The 10,251-nt window shown below is 32.6% G+C and overlaps 1 pseudogene; it reads right to left on the reverse strand.

Annotated features, from left to right (window-relative positions):
• Window positions 1-7,729: 7,729 nt before the first annotated feature.
• LOC142642012 (beta-amyrin 28-monooxygenase-like) lies at window positions 7,730-10,251 on the reverse strand (annotated as a pseudogene).

Consider the following 10,251-nt stretch of genomic DNA (forward strand, 5'->3'; position numbering starts at 1 on the left):
CCCCTTGAAAATGGAGTTTCCAAGGCCGACTTCATGGACAAATTGCGCCACTCACCTAACTGCTAATGATTTGATGATAACCATTAACCACAAAAGAAGGTTCAAGATTTTTTCTGATAGAGATGCCATAACCTCATCATGGGAATTGCGAAAGTTACTTGATATATGATAGAATTAATAAAAATATTGAAACTTTTCTTTCCTTAAATGCATTTCATTATTTCAACAAGACCCAATTTGAGTGTTATTGTTTTTAACTTAAATTTCTAGACTAATTTGATAGTTTTTCAAATATCGGTAGACTCCAAGAAATATGGTTTTGTTTCGTTTTCATATAAAAATTGTAGCTTGACATTTTGATTGATGAGGAGTTGGTTTCATTGTTGATACAAAGATAGGTGTAGATTCAATTATCTAATGGTGGCATGTGCATCAAGTTGCTAAAATGAGATAAAGTAGTTCCTTATTACCTTATATAAACAGCTAAGCTAATACTTAACATTAGGGAGTTTGTCATGTAACATTAGGGAGTTTGGAAAAACTCAAGTAAGTTTTAGAAAAGCTATTGAGGAGCTTGGTCATCCTTTGTTCTTTACCTTCCTTTTTCACATAAATTCTTCTAGTTTTCTACTATGTATAAGCTCTTTCACATATGCGACCCAGCTCTGTATTGAAATCAAAATCCAAGCAGCTTTATTATACGGTCACTCATCACGGCAGCTCCATAACTCACCAGCATAGCACCTGAAATAAATTATAACTTAGATTAATAGATAATTAATATATGTACCTTCAAAACTAAATCATAATTCAACTTGTCTACTTCAAATCTCAATCAAAATCAATTAATTTTCAAGTGTTTGACTAGGATGGATTCTTCGCTATCAATAAATCGGACTTAATCAAGTTACTAGAAGATCCCCTAAATGCACTTTTGGGGAAGACTGTACAGGAAGAGGATAACATACAACTAGTTGCCATAGTACGAGATATAAATTAAAAATTAAGAATGAAGTCATGTTTGGGAGTGGTTAGGTGCAAAAGGAAGCCAACCCTGCCAAAATCCATTAGACTTTCAATCGCTATCACAAAGAGACACTAGTGCATCAAGAGATTAAGTACAACAAGAATGTAAAATATGGGAAGGCCTTAATAGATCAAGGTGAATTGTCAACTATCAAGAGAGATGTACTTTCGTAATGTGATTTTGTTATCAGTAATTTCATTATCTTCTTAAAAAAGAGAGGGAGAGAAGAAGAAGATAGATTGCTAATGTTTAGCATATCATAAACTAAAAAATAATTTGTAATAATATCATTAGTAAGTAATCATTTCTCATAATAACACCCTTAAAAATAAAACTAATAAGAAACAAAAACAAAGTATGAAAGCAAAATACTTTAACGTAGATTATCAAATTTAGAATTCTAACCTCTACTTCATGGCATGATTTGAAACCCAAATGGTGGCTGGGTTAGATAATACTCGAGGTTATTGGAACAAGATGCCATCTATCATGGAAACTCCCAATAATTGCGTCTAATATCTTCGCACAATATCCTGGATACCACAGGTGCATGTATCGATCCGCGTGTTCATGGTTATAATGACCCTATTATTCAAAACATCAAAATTTAGTGGTTATCAAACATGTATAATAATAGACAATTTAAAAAAAAAAAAAACAAGTTCATAGAAAAGAAAAAAGAGTTTACCCTTCGTAAAAAATGATGATGAACACATCTAATATAATGGGGCAATCCATTGCAATAGTTGATGGAGAGGATGGAAGCACTACAAGAATTTTTTTTTTTATTACGACAAAAAAAAAATCGTAGCAATAAATAACCTTAGAGTCATTGCAATAGTTGATGCAGTGTGTTACAATAAAATATGAGGTAATATGTTTGTGCAATAAAAAATTTTGTTGCGATATATTACAGATATTTTAATGACAATTTTAATACAATAATATATATGTTGTTGCAATAAACAATTTATTGCTTCAAATATCTTATAATAATTAGGGGTGAGCAAAACGTCACCGGAGCCGATCCAACCGACTGGCGCCAATGACACCGTCCCGACTTTATCGCCTACTGAATGAGCTTAGGCCGGCGTTCAGAGGGTGAAGCCTGTTCCGATGCCAGTGCGGTGCCACCACCGGAGTTGCAAATCCAAAACCGATTTCATTCCCGAACCGACCGATACATTTTACTTAGTTTTTTTTTTTTTTTTTTAAATAACAAAACGTGGTCATTTCACTTAGTAATTTAACCAAAAAAAAAAAAAAAAAACCATCAAAATGGTGTAGTTTTAAGCTAGGTTTTCTGATTTCATCCCTAGTATAAATATATATTTTTCTCATTAGATCACTTAAGTCTCTCAATCTAAAAAAACTCTCTCAGCTCTAGTGTATCTCTCACTCTTGTGTCTTGCCTCTCGCCACTCTTGGCTCAGTTGGCTTACCAATCACCACTAACTACCGCTGGTAACTCTATTGCTTTTAATCATTCTCTATTGCTTTTAATCTTCAGTAACCATTGTGTGGGTCATGGGTGAGTGTAGGCAGGAGATCAATGTCAAAAGCGCTGGTGAGTGCAAGCAGGAGATTAGGGTTGTGGGTCTGCGCTTGTTTGTAGTTTCTAAATTTCTAATGCATTTGCTTATATATCATAATATCAATTGTTTTCAAGTTGAGTTATTTGGGCAAGGAGCTGTTTATGTGTGAAAATGGACAGGGTTTTTTTATGTGTGAACTGTGAACAGGTTGATGTGTGAAAATTTTGTCAATTGAACATTGCGTGAAGTCTTGAACATGTTGTGTATTGATATTGGGCTTGAAGCCCAATTTTTTTAATTAAAAAAAAAAAGTTTTATGCGTGAACTATGGGTAGGGTTTTTAAAAAAGAAGTTTGTACAGATGGACGGGGTTTTTTATTTATTTTTTATTTTTTTTATGTGTGAACTGTGAATAGGTTGATGTGTGAAAATTTTGTCAATTGAAGTGAAGTCTTGAACATGTTGGGTATTGATATTGGGCTTGAAGCCCAATATTTTTAATTAATTTTTTTTTTAAATATTCAAACCGACCAAACCGATTAAACCGACCGCAAAAACCGCACTGCTATAGATCAGAAAACTAACTGTGGTCAGTGCGCATCGGTTTTAATTATGAAAAAACCGATCTCTATCGATTCGGTAATAAATTTAAGAAAAAACCGAGTCGACCGAACCGCGCATACCCCTTTAGAAATAGACTATTACTTCACGAACTTAGATTGAATACATTTGACAAAAATAATTCAGGTTAAGTTATTGCAACGATATATTCATTGTATTGACAATTATTTCATACTTGTTATTGCAATAGGTTGTAAAATAATTAATATCAAGTTATTGCAATGATATATGCTTTATGTTTGTCATTGCAATAAATTATAAAATAATTAATATCAAGTTATTGCAATGATATATTCATTGCAATAAAGTATTACTTTGAAATTTTCGTTGAAATAAATTACAAAAATAGTTGGTATCAAGTTATTGCAACGATCTCTTTCATTTTAAACTTTTGCAACAAATTTAAGTAACATATTTGTTGGGTAAAAAATGCTAAAGACATAACAACAAACAAATTGTAACATAGACAAATAACAAATCGTAACAAACAAATCATGAGCATTTTAGGTTGGAGCACTACCCCCACCAAGTAGCTTGCGAATAAGGGATCTAGATTTGTCCTAAAACCCAACCTAATATCATACGCAAAGAGCATACAACTAGCAGTATCAAAACTCTCGTTCCCATGGTAAGTTAGAAGTGTGCTAACAATAATCTAATTTTGGCTCTTACGAAGAGCTGTAACCATATGATGAGGATTGATTTCCACTGGAGGACTAGATAAGGATTTCCATTTTTCTAAAATATGGTCAAAACTTTCCATCCAATGAAAATTACCCCCTTCTTTTTTGTCCTTGGGAAAGGGGTACTTCAGACCACCCAAAACATATAACTTGAAGTCGTGGACTATGGTATGAGGGTGATATTAGCTAATAGTAGTTGGTATAGAACTACAGCTTTTGGCAGTAGAATAGTTGACATTAGTTTTAGCATAGAGATTAATATCAAAGACGTCAAAAATTATATAATTTGAACTATTACAGATGTAAAGGGATGAACCAAGTACGGCCGTGTAGATTGATATAGGAAGATCGACTACGATAAGTGGATCTAACTTACTTGGTCGTGGTTGTGCACTTTCTTTCTCCAAATCTGTAATTTCCATTGCAAAAATCTCAACTCTTTTTTGGGATTTGTAGATTTTGTATGAGGGCCTACTCCAGTCAAATCCTAAGATAACAATGAAGGGTAAATCTGTAGGCATCACCTTACTCCTCTCAATATCCAGGCAAAGAGGGTAAGGGTAGAAGAAAATTTGTTGCACAAGTTTGAATAGATCGTTGCAATAACTTGATACCAACTATTTTTGCAATTTATTGCAAAAAAAATTTCAAAGTGATATTTTATTGCAATGAATATATCATTGCAATAAGTTGATATCAATTATTTTATAATTTATTGCAATGACAAACATGAAGCATATATCATTGCAATAACTTGATATAAATTATTTTAGAACTTATTTATATGACAAGTATGAAACAATTATCAATTACAACGAATATATCGTTGCAATAACTTAACCCGAATTATTTTTGTCAATTATTTTCAATCTAAATTCATGAAGCAATAGTCTGTTACTATAAGATATTTGAAGCAGTACTATAAGACTGATCTAGGAAGACCGACTATCATAAGTGGATCTAACTTACTTTGTCATGGTCGTGCACTTTCTTTCTCTAAATCTGTAATCTGCATTGCAAAAATCTCAACTCTTTTTTGGAATTTGGAGATTTTGTACGAGGGTTTGCTCCAATCAAATCCTAAGATAAAAATGAAGGGTAAATCTGTAGGCATCACCTTGTTCTCCTCCATATTTGGGCAAAGGGGGCAAGGGTAAGGGCAACGGTAAGGTTAGGATTGAGTGTTTTGCTAAAGCGGCGACACCTTTTGGTTAGGATTGACTGTTGAGAATTGTAGTGGCTATAATTAGGGATTACTATCGTTATGTATATATATACTAATACCCACCACTTACCTAAAGAGATAACCACGACAACAAATTATTGAAAAATTCCCAAAAAATATCCCTTAAAATAGTGAAACACTTACCATTCCTTAAAAAAACAAATAGCCACCAATAAATGATTTGATAATTCATTCCTAAAGAATAGCAATAAATAATTATTTCATAATAATAATAATTCATTTATTAGCTTTCAGATGAATATTAAGTTTTGTTTTTTGATAGGAGATGGATATTAAGTTAATGTCTATTTTTTTTTCTCTATTTACTAGTAGATTATATTAAATATATTAAATTAAATTTTTTTAGAGAGTCTTCAATATGATCATATTACAAAGATTATTTTATCTTTTTCAAAAACAATTTTATCTATTGGTAATGGTCCATCCAAATGCTATGAGAAACAATGTGTTTTTGGGCGTGTATGTGTGCATATGCTTTATGTATGCGTATGCATACTCAAGGCATGCGTATGCATACGTGTGCCTAGAAACCCAACTTTAGGGTTCTTACTATTTTGTTTGTTTTGATTAGTTTTAATCACATGTTTATGTCCTGTTGAATCTAGTTTTCACGTGTCTAGGTCTAAGGTTAGTAGAATAACATGTTTTACTTGTTTAATTGATATATTGATAATTAGGGTTTGTATCTTGGATGAATAATATGAACATGCATTGATGCATAGGTGTGGTGATGAGCATGATATGGTTGATGAATATGATGAATATGCTTGGTTGATGTCATGATGCTATGCTTGGATGTTCGGGATATGCTTGATGTTGATGCCTTATTAGTGATACTGTTTTGTGATGTGCTTGCTGCCTTTGGATATATTTTGCTAGATGAATGGTAGGGGTTTTATGCTTTGGATGAGTGTTGGACATTTGCCTTGTTTGGATGTTAGATGCATGTTAGTGCGTGTGAGTTTAGAATAACATATTAGATGACCCTTTGATGAGATTAGGATTTGGAACACAATAAGTGGAGGCCGACCTACGGGTCGGGTGAGGTTAGGTGCCTAACACCTTCTCATCACCATACCTAATCTCCAGACACGAGCTTTGGTAAAGATTATTCATTCCACAAGGGTGCTATATTTATTGTTCTTAGACTTAATCTAGGTGGCGACTCCATTTACACCCTCTGCCATGGTCTACCCTAGGCCAAGGCGTACTTCCCACGTCTTTGGAGAAACCTAAAAACTCGTTATGGATTCTTGTGTCCACACTTGTAACCGCTTGTTCTTGATTAATGAATTCATAGAAGTGGTGACTTGAAATTCACCTAATGAGGTTTTTGCCTTACGAAGATTTCTCCATTTGTCAACAAATCACTTTGTCAAGTTTATTTTTCACTGCACTCTAGATTATTTGGTAATTTGTTTGTACCTCCACGTTATTTGCATGTAATTTGATCTAATTAATCAACTTAAGTAATTGAAATATTTAATTGGAGTCAATCTATAACCCAACATAAAGAATATCAATTAGGACTAATTCAATTTAGAGGATAATTGCACATGACTAAATGAGATAAAATAATTGTCTTGAACTTTATAAAATTTTCTTGGTGATTTTTTTTTTAATTTTTATAAATGTAAAATAATACTATAAAATATACCATATTAGAATAATACTCTCTCTCTCTCTCTCTCTCTCTCTCTATATATATATATATATATATATTTGTGTGTTTCTTATTTTTGTCGATTTTAAAATTTATTGCTATACTTCGCTTGGCCTTGTAAAAAATGTTCCGGGCTCTAACACTGCGTCACTAGATTACTATCATAAATATTCTTATAACTATAAGAGGTTCCACAAAAAAAATAAAAAATTGAGTACGGTATAATTTCCCATAAAATCAATGTGTGTTTGTTCTTCCCTAATTCGGCCAAATGTGTACTTGGTAATGCAAGAACAATAATGTACAAGATTTAGATTATAAATAAAAATTTCTTTATTCTAGGAACTCTAAATATGTGTACATCCAAGTTCTAGAGAAATTATAAGGTTTTCATGGTGGACATGTGAAAGACTCCCTCCTATTTAAAATTGCTGAGTTAAATTAAAAAAAAAAAACAGAAACTAATTACTGACTGAGCAATTTAAACAAATAGGAGTCTTTTAGTGGAATGATGGACAAATGACGTGGTCTACCAAAAGACAGTATAATTTTTCCAAGTTCGGGGACTAGTAGTTAGTTTTATTGAATCAACAATGAGCATAAATATACTCCTCGGGAGCAAAAAAATAAAGCATAATTGAAATTAAGAGGGGGACTCATTAATGTTAGAAAATGCTAAAGTTATTACCAATTTTATTACCAAAAGCTTATAAATTGATATTGCAGTGAATGTTTCTTTTTGAGTTATTTCAATAACATAACAATCAAATTTTTGCATTACTTTTTTTTATTTTTTTATTTATTATGATTGATGACATATCAATTGATAAGCTTACATCTTTCCCAAGAATAAAAAGAAATAAATAAATGCTAAGCACATATGATTGATATTGGGATATTACAATTTTTATTACATGAGACTTATATATTGATATATCACAAATCATAAAGAAGTAATTCAAACATTCATTTATTATGTTATTGAAATGACACAATTTACATTTATTGCTAGATAGATTTTTAAAATTTTACAGTAAAATTGGTAGTAGATTTAACATTTTCCTATACAAAATTTGTGTCGTTCAATTAATGTTTGACTCAATCTATTATTTATGACTATGAGGCTTAAGGTAAACTGGAAGACCATTAACCGGAATGGATGATATATTGAAAGACAACTTTTCATCTAGAATTGCTTTCTCCCACTTGAATCTTGTCACCACATTATGCATAAACACTAGTATTTCTAATCGAGCATACTCCCTCCCAGGACACATTCGAGGTCCTCCTCCAAATGGTACAAAAGTGTAAGGTTCAGGTCCATTCCCTTCAAATCTTGAAGGATTAAATTTCTCAGGATCTTGAAAGTATTTGGGATTTTTATGTGTCGAATATGGAGTCCAAAATGTCTGCAAATATATGGATTAACACTCAGAATCACCATTATAACATAGAGAATTGATGTATAATTTAGCTCATGTATTGGTAACTTGGAAAGTGTCACATACCTTCCACCCTTTTGGAATAGTAAAATTTGTGCACGTGAAGTCATTTACAACCTCTCTAAATGTTCCTTGAGTAGGTGGTGTTAGCCTCATAGACTCAAGTGCCACATTCCAAGAGTACTTCATCTTTTTAATGTCGTCCCAATTCAACAAATCATTCCGGCCTTTGGATATTGCAATTTCCATTTGCTCTGTTTACAAATAAGGCCCACTTTTTCATTAGATTAATCATTCGAAATTTCATTTATAAGTTATGTCCCTTGTCTGAAGGCATATAGCATACCAAACAAAGTTTCTATTTCTTCTTAGGGAGCCACAGTAAGGTTTTGCATCTATAGTGTGTATGTAGATGTATTGACAATTAATGCTAGACCATTTAATAATTATATATTAGATATGTATTTTGATAAATAAACCATTAAATTATTATTTTTTCCTTATACCTTATATTTGTCCAAAATATCAAGATCATCATTGATCAATAATTGTCTTATTTTTAAAATATTTTCAAAACATGGGTTATAGATCAAATAATAAATAGCATTAGTTATTAATCAAATAGTACATAACATTTGATTAATATGTAATTTAACATGCATATTAAGAAGTACAAAAATGTTTAATTTAAAGGTGGAAATTTTCAAATTTTATTCCAAGAAGAAGTTATTAAGCAGTGCTATATTAACAAAGATATACACCAAGTTTAGTTGAATATATACATATAGAAAATATGAAAATGAATTCTAAATTGAAATTGTTGTTGATCCCCAACCGCAATACAACAATATACTATCGAAAATTGTTAAATGGTAGAGACACTAGTACTATTGATAAAGAGTATTTTATACTAGGAAAGAAGTGTAGCTTACTTGTAATTTAATTGAAAGAAGCCAGGGTTCAAGTGTTGAGAAGTACCTTTGAAGACCTCACTGTAAACATGAGGAAACTCTGCTAGATACTTCAACACAAATGTGAAAGCTGAATTTGTGGAATCATGGCCAGCAATAAGTAAGGACATAATTCTACTAGCAATCATCATCTCATTAATAGCTTTTCCATGCTCATCTAATTCAAGGAGCGAGTGAGTCAAAAAGTCACGAGCAACTGTCCCATTATTCTCGGATAGCTCCTTCTTCCTCTGTTTGATGACTTCTAAAATCTCCTGGCGAATAACTTTGCTTGCTCTTATGGCACGGTTGAAGGTTGTGCCTGGTATATTTATAGGCACAGACAGTAAACCATGCATGATAATGGCAAAGTGATCAGCAAATTTTGTCACATGGTTGTGATTTGTGGCACTTAAAAATAACCTACAAGCCAATGCAAAGGTATATTTCATGGAGAGTGGAAAAACTTTTGACTTTTCTGTAAGGAGACCACTCTTTCTCCAAGTGTTCCTTTGCCATGGAGTCCATGATGGGTATGACATGTTGAAGAGCTTCGGGCTTGAGAAATTGAGCCACGGACCTCCTCATTTGAGCAAAATCTTTTTGGGCTACATCTTCAATAAGTTCAGGAGAAGTTACAATTTTTAGCATGGAGCGTGGCCACCAAGCGGAGAGATTTTTTTTATCGTTGTAGAACAGTGACTTGTTTGCTGAAGCACCACAAGACACAGCCATGTTCTCACCAAACAGTGAGGTTTTGAAGAGATCCTGCGAATATTTTCTCATTCTGTCGTTAAAGAAGATCTCTTGGGTTCCTCTTCTTCTAGCCGTGGCAAATTCCAATGATTCTCCAATGACAGGCCATCCCTTTGTACCGGGTGGCAACTTGGCATGATTGGATTTTTGTTTATATATAAGGAATATGAGAGAGACCGAAATACAAAGGATTACAAGGTGAAGCAAGTTTGGGAAGAAATCCATACCAACTTCCACAATTCAAGCAATGAGCAAGACGTGAAAAGGTGATGGACAAGCTCTAGCAAGTTTAGCTAGGATATATATAGGAAAAGAAGAGTGCTTGCAT

The sequence above is a fragment of the Castanea sativa genome, chromosome 7, assembly GCF_040712315.1.
Source record: "Castanea sativa cultivar Marrone di Chiusa Pesio chromosome 7, ASM4071231v1".
In the NCBI taxonomy this organism is placed as follows: domain Eukaryota; kingdom Viridiplantae; phylum Streptophyta; class Magnoliopsida; order Fagales; family Fagaceae; genus Castanea; species Castanea sativa.